This window comes from Phaseolus vulgaris, chromosome 8, assembly GCF_000499845.2.
Source record: "Phaseolus vulgaris cultivar G19833 chromosome 8, P. vulgaris v2.0, whole genome shotgun sequence".
Classification (NCBI taxonomy): Eukaryota; Viridiplantae; Streptophyta; class Magnoliopsida; order Fabales; family Fabaceae; genus Phaseolus; species Phaseolus vulgaris.
The window spans coordinates 34,192,876-34,205,383 of NC_023752.2; the positions used below are offsets into that span (position 1 = coordinate 34,192,876).

Sequence of the window (12,508 nt, forward strand, 5' to 3'; positions counted from 1 at the left end):
AAGAAGTATGCCCAATGCTGTAAACAGTGCCAGCAGCACGCCGATTGGCATAAGGCACCTCCCGAGGAGTTGAAGTCGATCTATAGCCCTTGGCCGTTTCATACTTGGGGAATCGACATCCTGGGACCTTTCCCGCTGGCGATTAGGCAAATGAAGTACTTGGTGGTGGCTATTGAATATTTCACCAAGTGGATTGAAGCAGAACCAGTGGCGTAGATCACCGCACACAAGATCGAAGGCTTTGTATGGAAGAACATTGTGTGCTGGTTTGGAGTGCCTAAGCGCCTGGTGTCAGATAATGGGACACAGTTTGCAAGCCACCTGTTGAAGAAGCTTCGCAAAGGGGTGGGAATTCAACAAGTGTTTGCATCCGTCGAGCACCCTCAAACAAATGGCCAGGTGGAATCAGCTAATCGGGTGTTGTTGAGAGGTTTGAAGAGAAGGCTTGAGAAAGCCAAGGGAAGTTGGGCTGAGGAGGTGCCCCGTATAGTTTGGGCGTACCACACCACCGAGCAGTCAGGAACCCATGAGACCCCGTTTAGCTTGGTCTATGGGTGTGACGCCATGATTCCGGTGGAGATCCAGGAGAGCTCGCCGAGATTCCAGAACTTTGTAGAGGAAGACTCCAATGAAGAGAGAAGGCTGAACCTGGATCTGCTGGATGAAGTCAGGGAAGAGGCGAGGCTGAAGGCTGAGGCGGTGAAGAGGAGGATCAAGCGAAGGTACAACTCAAAGGTGATGCCAAGGCAGTTTAGAGAAGGCGATCTGGTGATGAGGAAGGCCCACCAGTACGAGATGGAGAATAAACTGTCACCCAAGTGGACTGGACCGTTCAGAATAACCGAGGCGCTCGGGAACGGGGCCTACCGCTTAGAGACGCTGGAAGGAGGGGCGATTCCTCGCACCTGGAACGCCACACACTTGAAGTTGTACTATAGTTAAGAGCTTTGTAAGTAAAGACAAACACAATGTTATATTACAATGTCTCTGTTAAAACAGTTTGAAGGGGGCACTCTTTTTTCCCTAAGGAGGGTTTTTAATGAGGCTACCCAATAAAAGAAGAGTTTTCGAAGTATAAGGTGTTTTCAGATTGCATGTGTGCTGTTTTCGAAAGTTTTGAAGAAAGACCCTGTCATTTGTACATGATTTGAGGCAAGAAAAGATATATCGCGTGCTTTCTGAAAGTTTTTAAGTCCTCATCGTTTTTCGGCGATTAGAGGCACCAGTTAAGTTTTTAAGTCCTCATCGTTTTTCGGCGATTAGAGGCACCAGTTAAGTTAAGTCCTCATCGTTTTTCGGCGATTAGAGGCACCAGTTAAGTTTCAAAGTCCTCATCGTCTTTCGGCGATCGGAGGCACCAGATGAAAGACCTCAACGCTCTCGCGCGTCCTGAGGCAAGTAAAAGACCTCCTCGCCGTCGAGCGAGTGCAGGCGAGAAAGAGAAAAAGTCCTCCGTGTTTCTGGGAGCGAGAAGATGTAACTCCTGGGGCAACGTAGAGGCAAGTTAAAGACCTCCTCGCCGTCGAGCGGGTGCAGGCGAGAAAGTTCCTCAGTGCATCCAGGGGGGAGGAGATGTACACCCTGGGCAAGTTGAGGCACCATATAAAGTCCTTATCGCCGTTGCGCGAGCTAAGGCCAGTTAAAGACCTCCTCGCCGTCGAGCGAGTGCAGGCGAGAGAAAGAAAGGTTCTCAGTGCATCCAGGGGGGAGGAGATGTACACCCTGGGCAAGTTGAGGCACCATATAAAGTCCTTATCGCCGTTGCGCGAGCTAAGGCCAGTTAAAGACCTCCTCGCCGTCGAGCGAGTGCAGGCGAGAGAAAGAAAGGTCCTCAGTGCATCCAGGGGGAGGAGATGTACACCCTGGGCAAGTTGAGGCACCAGATAAAGTCCTTCTCGCCGTTGAGCGAGTTAAGGCCATTTAAAAGTCCTTCTCGCCGATGAGCGAGTTCAGGCGAGTAAAAAGTCCTTCTCGCCGATGAGCGAGTTCAGGCGAGTTAAAGACCTTCTCGCTTACATGCGAGCGTAGGCAAGATAAAATCCTTCTCGTCTTGAACGAGTTCAGGTATGGCGAAGAGGGTGGAAGAAGCTTGAAAGGTGGCTAAGGTAGGTTCGAAGAGAACGCCTAGTCAGCCGGTCTTTTGCTCTGAAGTTCAGGGGGGGGGAAAGGAAGATCCCAAAGGGCGTTTCTACCCCAGATAAAGAAACGATTGCCAAAGCATGAAGCTGGGAAAAGCTGGTGTTGCCAAGAAGTCTTGGCGATCGGGAAAAGTTCAAACACGGCGAGAAGATTGAAAGACTTGTCTGATAAAGCAGGTCGAGTGGGACGTTGTTTGAGCCAATGATTGAGTTACAATTCGCTGTTCGAAGGGTATTCTTGCGATAAGGTTAGTGCCTCAAGAGTACAAGTTGTTTAAAGTGATTATTGCTTAAGTTTGAATTGGCTCGAGGCAGCACGTCAAAGGTCGCGTTTGCAAAATCGCTAAGTTAAAATCGACAAAGTTAAACATACAAAGAAGGTGAAAGCGCTTAAAGAAGTCAGAAGAAAGAATACCCAAGTCTCGTGATTGAAATAAGTATCTGTTCAGAACACATATGCACGAGTTTTTACAACAAGGTATATACAAGCGAAATTATAAAGTAGCAGATGGGGTGGAGTTGGTTGAGCCTTCGGCGGGAACGACCTTTCCATCTACTACTTCGTTGTTTAACGACACCATGCTGAGGTCGAGATCAGGGAATAGGCATGCGAATTGCTCCCGAGCGGTTTCGAATCCAGCAACCAGAATCTGAGCGGAGCTTAGCTTAAGTTCTTCAATTTGCCCTTGAAGTTCTTCAACCTGTTTCTTGAGCTCCTTGTTCTGCTGCTCCAGCTCTTCAACCTGTTTTCGGAGTTGTTCGTTGGTCTCTTGAGCATGGAGAAGGTCGTCAGCAACCTTCTTGGATTCTGTTTGAGCTTGGGTCAACTCGGCAGCCATCTTCCCTTTTTCCTTGTTGGCCTCGGTGAGATCAGCCATGGCGTCGTCCCTCGCTTTCTCTACTTGCCCAAGTAGCTTCTCGCGTTCGACCGACCTCTGCTCCAGTTTTTGCATCTTGGCCGCATCAGCTTGAATGTGAGCCTCCAGGTTGCTCGCCTTGGTGCGGAGAGGCACGATCTTGCTTTCTAGCTCAACTTTCTCTTGGGCAAGATCATGAATTTTGCGGCGAAGGTCAGCAGCTTCCTTGCGCGCCAACCTGAGCTCGGTACTCAGGGCATCCTCCACTCGGGAGTGTTCCATTTCCGCGAGCGTCAGGCTGAATGACACCTTCTCCACCTCAACCTTCATAGTGCTATTTTCGGTCTTGAGGTTGTAGAGATCGTCTTGAAGCCGCCTGGTGGAGCTCTCCACAGCCCTCGTTATAATCGATGGGATATCCTCTGCTATGGTTTTGAGTTTGGCAGTCAGAGGTTCCCACATCCTTGTGACTTCAAGGGAAAGGTTTGATGCTTGGAGAGGCGCCAGGGGGGCTTGTTGAGGGTTCTCGCCGCCACCTTCCTTAGCAGGATTTTCAGCATTTGCTTCCTGGCGTGGCGACGCAATCGAGGATTCGGTAATTAGAATTGGAGAGGTGTGAGCAACCTCATCCCCGATTGGAACGTTCTCTGCAGCTGAAGCGTTTGAAGAGGGGCCCCCTCCAGCTGAGATATGAGGCGTAGAGGCACTTGGGGGGTCCTCCAGAAAGTTTGGCTCTTGAGCCTCAGCTGCTGGTGGCGCAGTGGCCAGTGGAGTAGCTTGGACTGGTGATGAAGGGGCTTGTGGTGTTGGCGATGAGGGAGGAGGAGCAGGTGTTGATGGTGGTGGTGAGGTTGGAAGAGGGGGTTGAGCAGGTGGAGAAGATGGTGCCACCCTCTTCCTTTTCGTGACAAGGCCATCCTCTGTGACCTCGTCGTCCTCTTCTTCCTCCTCTTGGACGATTTGGGGGGCTTTCCGTTTTGGCCTCTTAAGGACCAGCTTCTTGCGCTGGGTGGGTTCCTTGGGCGGTGATCGCCCATGAACGATAGCCTTCTCGACCGCCGAGTTGGGAACCGTCTGAGAACCGGTCGCCAACCCGTGGTTTCGGGCGAGCGCCTTTAAGTCGGCGAGCATGTTCTTACCCAACATGGTGTCTGCATGAAACGAAAGTGCATGAGTTAGCTCAGAGAAGAAAAAGATAAGTGTATGAGGCAATAAAACGGCAAAACAGGTAATATATGCAGAAAAGGTAAAACCAAAGTCTTGTGCGTATCGCACAAGACGCCCAGAAGCAGTATCAAAAGTAATGTCAAAGCAAGAGTGTAGCGTCCTAACCTATTTGGAATTCTAACTAGTCCTCAAAGAATTCGAAGGAGATCAGGGTGGGGGTCAGGAATGTTATGTTGGCATCTGCCACCCTCTTCCAGAATAGACAGAGGTCTCGGTCCAAAGCTCCCATGCTATCAGGACTTCTGGGCCTCCTGAAGCAGCTCTTGGACTCCTTTTTCCCCTTGTCCACCCAGTACAAGGGGAAGCCATCAAGCAGGGAAGTGTCTTTATCGTTTGCGCGTACTTGAATGAACTTCCCCTTCTAGTCCTTATACGATTGCTAGAAGATGGTAAAAATGGATCTCCCAGCAATTGCATTTAAGCTGACCCACAGGCGGTCGCCTGGGCGCTTGGCCTCAAAAAGAAACAAAAACACGTCCACCGACGCGGGCAGCCCCAGGTGGTCGCACGTTATTTGAAAGGCTCGAACAAACGCCCAGCTGTTGGGGTGAAGCTGGGCGGCGGCAATGTTGAGCTCGGTCAAGAGTTCCCTCTCGAATCGGGTGAGAGGGAACCTGAGTTTGACCTTCTTGAAGAAAGTTGTGTAGACGAAGCAGAAGGGCCCGTCGGCGCTTACTTTGTCATCAGCGCACACTGGCAGAGCGGCGGGGCAAGGCAGCACCATCATCCTCTCGTCGTGCTCCTTGTGAAACGATTGATAGGCCTCGTCCCCCTTTGTCAACCGCAAAACTGCTCCCGCAGTGTTCACCGACGAAGTCTCCTTTAGAAGGGTTGGGTTAGCCCAGGGATATAGCGTTTTGAAGTCTGGCAGAGGGGCGGGGGCTCCTCCAACGTTAGATGGAGTCGCCTGAGCCGGGACAGTTTGGGAAGATGCAGGCCTCTCAGCCTGCGAAGAGGAAGCACCACGAACTTGTGTTGGGTCGTGTGCTTGTGAAGAAGGGTTTCGTGTTGAAGGAGGGGGGTTCGGGGTGATCTTTGTGCGAGTCATGATGGCAACTGCAAAGGAAGAAGAAAGAAAAAAACGATCAGGGAATTACAGAGGCTGACTCGATCACAGAAGGAAGGTGAAAAAACGAACGAATGTATGTTCGTCGCGACGATCAACAAAGCCCTAAGTTACGCAGAAGGAGAAATGGAGAAACAACCCACAGCGTATGCACCAGGCAGTTACAGGATGATGCAAATCGGTGAAAATGCAAGGGAACCCCGCAGATGAAGGAAAGTAATTACCTTTCGATGATCGGGAAGACGATGGAGGAAGATGGTGATCTGGAGCGTTGGGAGCTTTCACAGAGGGAAGTTAGAGCGTTTTGCAAGCACGAAGGAAAGTGATGGAACAGTGGAGCGTAATGGGTTTAAGGGTTTTCGAAATAAGTTAGGAAGCGCTAACGGCAGATGAAGAGAGCCGTTGATGAAAGCCACGTGTCGAACGATGAGTGAAGGGGTTGGTGGAGCGTCAGAGCAGCAGAAAGTACCATCGCTTGGAATTCTGCGTCAGTGCCACGTAGATCGGTGTTAACGAAGGCTCTTTCAGTCTTTTCGCTAGACAAGTCCTCGCTTAAGACTGGGGGGCTTGTGTACCGCCCTGGTGGTCGGGTGTGATGACGTGGCATCCTGCTACAGTGTAGGCGTGTTGACAAGGCGCCAGGTTGGCAGATGGGAAGGAAGTCGGGAGGCACGTGTAGTCGCCAATTGTTAAGTTGGCGTGTTCCGATTTCCAGCTTACCAGAATAGGCGATCGCCAGGTTGAAGGTGAAGTCACCAGATGTAGACTCAGGCGACCAAGCAGTCGGAGATCGCCAGAACAAGCACATCGTCGAAGATGAAGGAGAAGCAGATTATGAAGGCGGCCGGCGAGACCACAGGGAAGGTGTATGAAGGCCTTAACTCGCCAGTTTCAGTAGAGATCGCACTCCTAAGTTTGCTATGCACTGGGCAGTACCATGCATACGTAACTTAGCCAAAATGAGAGTAGAAGCAGCGCCAAGTCAGGGAGCCTCCAGATGATGGCACGTGTACGGTTGGATGCGGGCCACGTGTCCAAGTCTGCAACTGCCAGGAGAGAGAAAGTCACCAGGTATTTAAGAGTTCTTAACAGACTTTCTGAGGTACGCACGTTCAGTTCATACACTTTACGCTTGCGAGTGACAGAGCTGTTTGTGAGAGGATTTGCACGGTTCTAGTTCTTAGTATTTGGTGATACCGTCACTGACTTGAGCGTCGGAGTGCGATCGGCCGCCGCGGCGCCGTATCGTTTCTTTGCAGGTTCTTGGAGTAGATCCAGGGGAGGAACGAAGGTGATAAGCGGTGCGCACGTCGATCCTTTGACGAGGCATTCTCCAGCGCTCCGGTCAACAGGCAGGATCATTGGTCATCTTCATAACTACTTGGTTTGTATCAATCACTCAAGAAAGGTTTTCAAAAACACCAAATGGGTCTACACTTGGTAGCAACACTTCAAGTGAAAGAGGTCAAAGCTCTTATCACTTGCTCATGCAAAGAAATCCAACAAAACTTTAGGAAAATTTTAAAGACAAGAAAGAAAAGTTAAAAGAAAGAAAGCTAAACCAAAATGGAAGTATGATGATTACAAAACTTAAACAAGACAAACAAGAAAAGAACTTATGAAGACTCAAAGAAACTTACTTAACCTGTTAACTACGAAGTTTTAATTTTCTGAGAAAGTGTAAAAGTAAGAAGGATAAAGTTCCACAAATGTGAAAACAATTTGCCACATAAAAAGAATCCTCTTAGTACTTTCATATTGAAAAGTGAATTTCATTCAAATTGTTTTTGTATTTGTTTTATTTATGGACTTAAAATGTCCACATTCTTGACATGCATATTTTTAGTTCACTTTCAAACTTTCACAAATAGAGTGTGATTGAATTCATATGATCACTTGAATTCTTTGTTTGGAACTAAAATCAACTGCCACTTAAACAAATTCTAATTACTTTTTAGCTCTTCAAAATTAATGTTAAAATAAGTAGAATGGATTTAAAGACTCCTAGAACACTAAAAACATATGACGCAAGAAAGAGAGGTAAGGAAAGAGAGAAAAAAATTACATAAATAATTCAAAAGTAGAATTTAAATTACTAAATGAATAAAAAGGTGGAATTGTAAATGACAAGGTGAAATTGAAAGGTGCTTAAAGATAAAAACAAAATTTAAATTGTTGGAAGATAAATCGAGGTAATTCTTCTTCCTATTATTTTTCTATTACATCTACATTTGATCGGTTGAATTCTTTGTTTGGAACTAAAATCAACTGCCACTTAAACAAATTCTAATTACTTTTTAGCTCTTCAAAATTAATGTTAAAATAAGTAGAATGGATTTAAAGACTCCTAGAACACTAAAAACATATGACGCAAGCAATGGAGGTAAGGAAAGAGAAAAAAAAAGACACAAATAATTCAAAAGCAGAATTTAAATTACTTAATGAATAAAAGGGTGGAATTGTAAATGACAAGGCGAAATTGAAAGGTGCTTAAAGATAAAAGCGAAATTTAAATTGTTGGAAGATAAATCTAGGTAATTCTTCTTCCTATTATTTTTCTATTACTTCTAAATTTCCTGTGGTGTCTCACTTACCTACATTAGGTAATACAATCCACAATAATGGTACCAAACAACTCAATTCTTTCTCTCTTTCACCATGTTTACATACCCTCTAGATTTTATTCTTTCACATTCTTCTTATGTTTGCAACTTTTTATAGGTGGATAGATGATCAAGGTGGCACCCACAATCTAATTTGAGTACATATTCGTTTTAAGGGGGGAGCCTGATGGAGGACCATCCACAAGTTCCAAGTCACCAAGATAAAGGACTAAGAATAGAAGAATGTATACTATAAATATTCGTCTTAGTCTATAAAAAGTAGAATAGCTACTTCAGGTCTTGTATTTCTGGATTATTTTCTAGTGTAGAATTAAATAAAACATTTACACTCTAGAAACTCTCACTTGACATACAAACAAAGGTTTCTAGAGCACAAGAGAATAGAGTAGCCACGAAACCTCCATTGGTTAGAAGCTCCAAAAGCTCACATGGAAGCCTATAAATAGGTGTTCCTTCCTCTTTGCATTCAAATTTTAACTTTATTGAATGAGTATTCAGAAAATTCAGATTCATTCTCTACCAAATGTCCTTTTGCTAGAGACCCACAAAAGCCTAGGGCCTAATTTCAGCAATATTTCATATTGAAATATAAACACTTATGAGTATTAATTGTTAATTTACATATAAAATAATCCATAATTTATGAATTAATACCTTTTTACATATTTTATGATCTTTATATTTCCAAATTTGGTGTTAATTCTAGGTTTTAAGGGAAGAATGGAGATAATTTGGCTAAAGAGGAATGATATAAGCTAAGAAGAGAAAGCTGGAAGGTCGCAGAATGCATAAAAGCGCCAAAAATCCAACTTTGCAACAAGGAATCTCGCTCAAGCGAGCTCATTCTCGCTTGAGTCAGAATGCTCAAGTGACATTTTAAAAAATCGATGCCTTTCTCGCTTGAGCGAACTACATCTCGCTTAAGCGAGAATGCGTAAGACAAATTGGGCCATTTTATGTTTTCATCAATAAACCCATCAATGCGATGCTCGAAGTCACCTAACCCTGGAAAATTAGGTTAAATAGGGGGCTTGAGGCTTAACCCTAGTGTTCCAGGTTGAGAGGAAAACACTATTGAGTGAATTATAATCCAATTGGGAGAATAGGAGGTGTAGGAAAACATTAAAGGAGGCAATCGTCAAGGAGAAAATCCTGGATCTTTTTTTCATGTCATCCTTGCGTGTACTGGTAATCATGAGTGGCTAATTCTACACTATTGAGTGAGTAATCATGTACTAGTAATCATGCATTAAGGTGATATTTAAATATAGTATAATGTCTTTTTCTTGATTGATTATTGGTATTGTTGTTTTGTTTCTAACTCTTAATCTAGAATCTTAAATCTGATTGGAAAGTATTTTTATGGTTTTGACCTAAACAACAATACTTAACATATTAGAGTTCTAGGAATAGACTTGAAATGTTAATTGTCATTAACGTCTGAGCTTGGTTATAAGTTATTTTATAAATATGCGAGTAATGGATATTTAGGAAACATTCTTAATAATTTTATATGCAAGAAATTGATATAAATAAATTTTATACGGGCATCAATTTCAATCAAAGAACATAATGTTAACGTGCTAATCAAAATACGTAAGAGTGAGAAAGATGAAACCTAATCCCTATTTTTCCAACTTGAAGCAACCAATTCTTTGTCTGTTTTCTTATTAATCATTGTCAACACAACCACTTTCAACACACTTTTTATTGTTCTATTATATATTTAGTGAGTATTGTACTTGATAATTCAATTCCTCCTTGGGGGATCGATATCCGCCCTTATGGAAATATTATTACTTTATACAACGCGGTGCACTTGCCCGAGAAAGTCATCAAGTTTTTGCCGTCGTTGTCGAGGAACAATTTGATTTGTTGAGTATAGTTTCCTAAAGATTGTGAATACTTAATTGTTTTGATTTTTTTATTGTGTTTATTTTTTGGTTATTTTGTTTTTATTGTTTTAATTATTATTTTGAATTTCTTTGCTTTTATTTGTTTTCTATTTATTTTAATTTTTCTTTTATTTGTTTTATTTAATTAGAATTTTTTTTTTCTGTTATGTTTAAATTTTAAAAAAAAATTGTTGTCGTTTGTGAATCTTTCTACTAACCCTTAAATTAGCTATTTTTATATGATATTGATAGATTGGGTTCCAAAAGACCAGTTGTTATTTGAGTAAGAAATTGAAAGGTTAGCTAGAAGCAACCAAATTAAAGGCAAAAGCGAAGCAAGAAGACACTAGAGAGGACTCTTCAACAACTTCTTCTTTTTCCATTCATATTTTTCAGGAGGATAACAACATGGCGAAGGAAGAAGCACTACCTCCTAGGAGGACTCTTGGAGATTACGCCATGTATTAGAGGCCTAGACATTTTTTTAGCATTGCAATACTTGCTACTAACAGGTCCTTGGAATTGAAACCTACGTTCCTCACTCTCATTAGTACCAATCAATTCACAACAATGGATCATGAGGATCCCCATACACACTTGGCTACATTTTATGAATTAGTGGGAACTGTGGGTTTTCAATCAAGTGATCTTCAGAATGTGTATATGCGTTTATTTCCATTTTTATTGGCATAGAAAGCTAAGGAGTGGCTTAAATCACATCCCAATCAGAGCCTCACTAGATGGAATGATGTAGAGGGAAACTTTCTATAAAGAATTTTGCCAATTTCTCGCTACATCAAAGCAAAGTATGAAATCTCTATGTTCAGACAAGGAGCAGAGGAATCTTTCTATGAGACATGGGAGAGATTCAAAATGATGTAGAGGAAATACCCAAATCATGGGCTTGAAGAAATTGCTAAATTGAGCATATTCCTTAATGGTCTCAGGTCTGATACGAAGATGCTCTTAGATGCCGCAACTGGTGGCACAATGATGGTTGTTGATGTAGAACAAGAAACGAGAATTATTGATGCTTTGGCCACAACTGACTATCAAACTCAGGATGATAGACAAGGTCATCAAAAGAGAGGATTATTGGAATTGAACACTGCAGATGCATTGCTGGCTCAAAATAAAATTCTAACACAATAGATTGAGCAACAAACCGCACAGATGGCCAAACTAACGCAAAATTTGCATGCGGTTCACTCATCTCAAAGTCAGTCTATACCAATCAGGTGTGATTTTTGTGGAGGTGATCATCCTAATGGTCACTGTATTTATCAGACCAACTCACCTAAAGTTGAGGTAAATTATATGGGTAATCAAAGTGGCTTTTCCAACAATTATTCTCAAGGTTGGAAAAATAATCAAAATCAAAATTTTGGGTGGAAGCAAGACTATGGTTCATCCAATAAGCAAGGGCCTTTCCAACAGCAACATCCATCTAATTATCCATCCATGCTTGAAACAATGACTAAAGTTCAAGACGCCCTGGCAAAGCTTGTGGTCACGCAAGAAAATAGCACGGCAACAATTAGGAATATAGAGATCCATATGGGACAGATGGCCAAACAAATTGTAGAGAGACAACGTAGCCAATTTTCACCCAACACCACAACCAACCCTAAGGAGCATTATAATAAAATCGTTACTGAGAGTGATAAAAAAAATAGGAAAGGGAGATGGTAAGATGGTGATGGTTGATAAAGAAAGTGGAGAAAAAAGAAAACAGGGAGGAAAAATATGAAGTTGAAGAGAGGAGAGTTACAAAAGAATTATCCCAATCTCTTATGCCTGTTAAAAAAGAAAAGAAAGGATTTTTTTTTTCTGTAAATTGCTTACAAAAAGTTATTTTGTAGGATGGCCAGAGAAAAAATCATTATTTGAAGGAATTAGAAGAAAGATATGTTTTTTTTGAAGAAAGAGATATAGAGCCGGAAGCTCGAATGAGTACTTTGAAGCTAAAAGACTTGCCAAAGAAATTCAAGGATCTAGGGAGTTTTTAATACTCCTGTGATAATAAGTGATTTATTTGTTGTTGATGCCTTATTGGATTTAACCATGTTAAGATAGATAGGTGACTTGGAGGTTAAACCCACCAAGATGCAGTTACAATTGGCAGACAGAACTATGAAATATCCTTATGGGGTGGTAGAAGATGTTCTTATGAAGGTAGACAAGTTCATATTGACTGTGGATTTTGTTATCTTGGACATGAAAGAAGATGAGGAGGACCCTTTGATTCTCGACAGACCTTTTATTAAGACTGCTAATCATAGTGGATGTGGATAAAGGAGAACTTAGAGTAAGGTCTCAAGATGATGAGGTCAAATTTAATCTTTTTGATGATATGACTAAACTGTATTGCAGATAAGAATAGGAGAAGACATTTCCAAAGAAGAGGTCATCCTTATAACTGAAGAGCATATGGAGGGTTCAAAGCCAAAGAAGAAAGTTACACATCATAAAAAGTTAAAGACAAAAGGAGACCGAGACAATCAAGGGAAGCTAATGGAAGAAGATGAAGAAATTGTGAGTTATCATGGAATTAAAGATGGATTGAACATTTGAAGTGGAAGAGCCGTATTCAAGGAAAACGAAAGTGATAATAAGAGAACTGGTCAAACAAAATAATTATTCCCCTTGATAAAAACTTTTTTCAAGCTATATGACGTTAAATAAAGCGCTTGCTGGGAGG

The 12,508-nt window shown here is 42.6% G+C and overlaps 1 pseudogene; it reads right to left on the reverse strand.

Moving 5' to 3' along the window:
* Positions 1-10,606: 10,606 nt before the first annotated feature.
* LOC137827374 (small nucleolar RNA R71) lies at positions 10,607-10,713 on the reverse strand (annotated as a pseudogene).
* Positions 10,714-12,508: the final 1,795 nt, after the last annotated feature.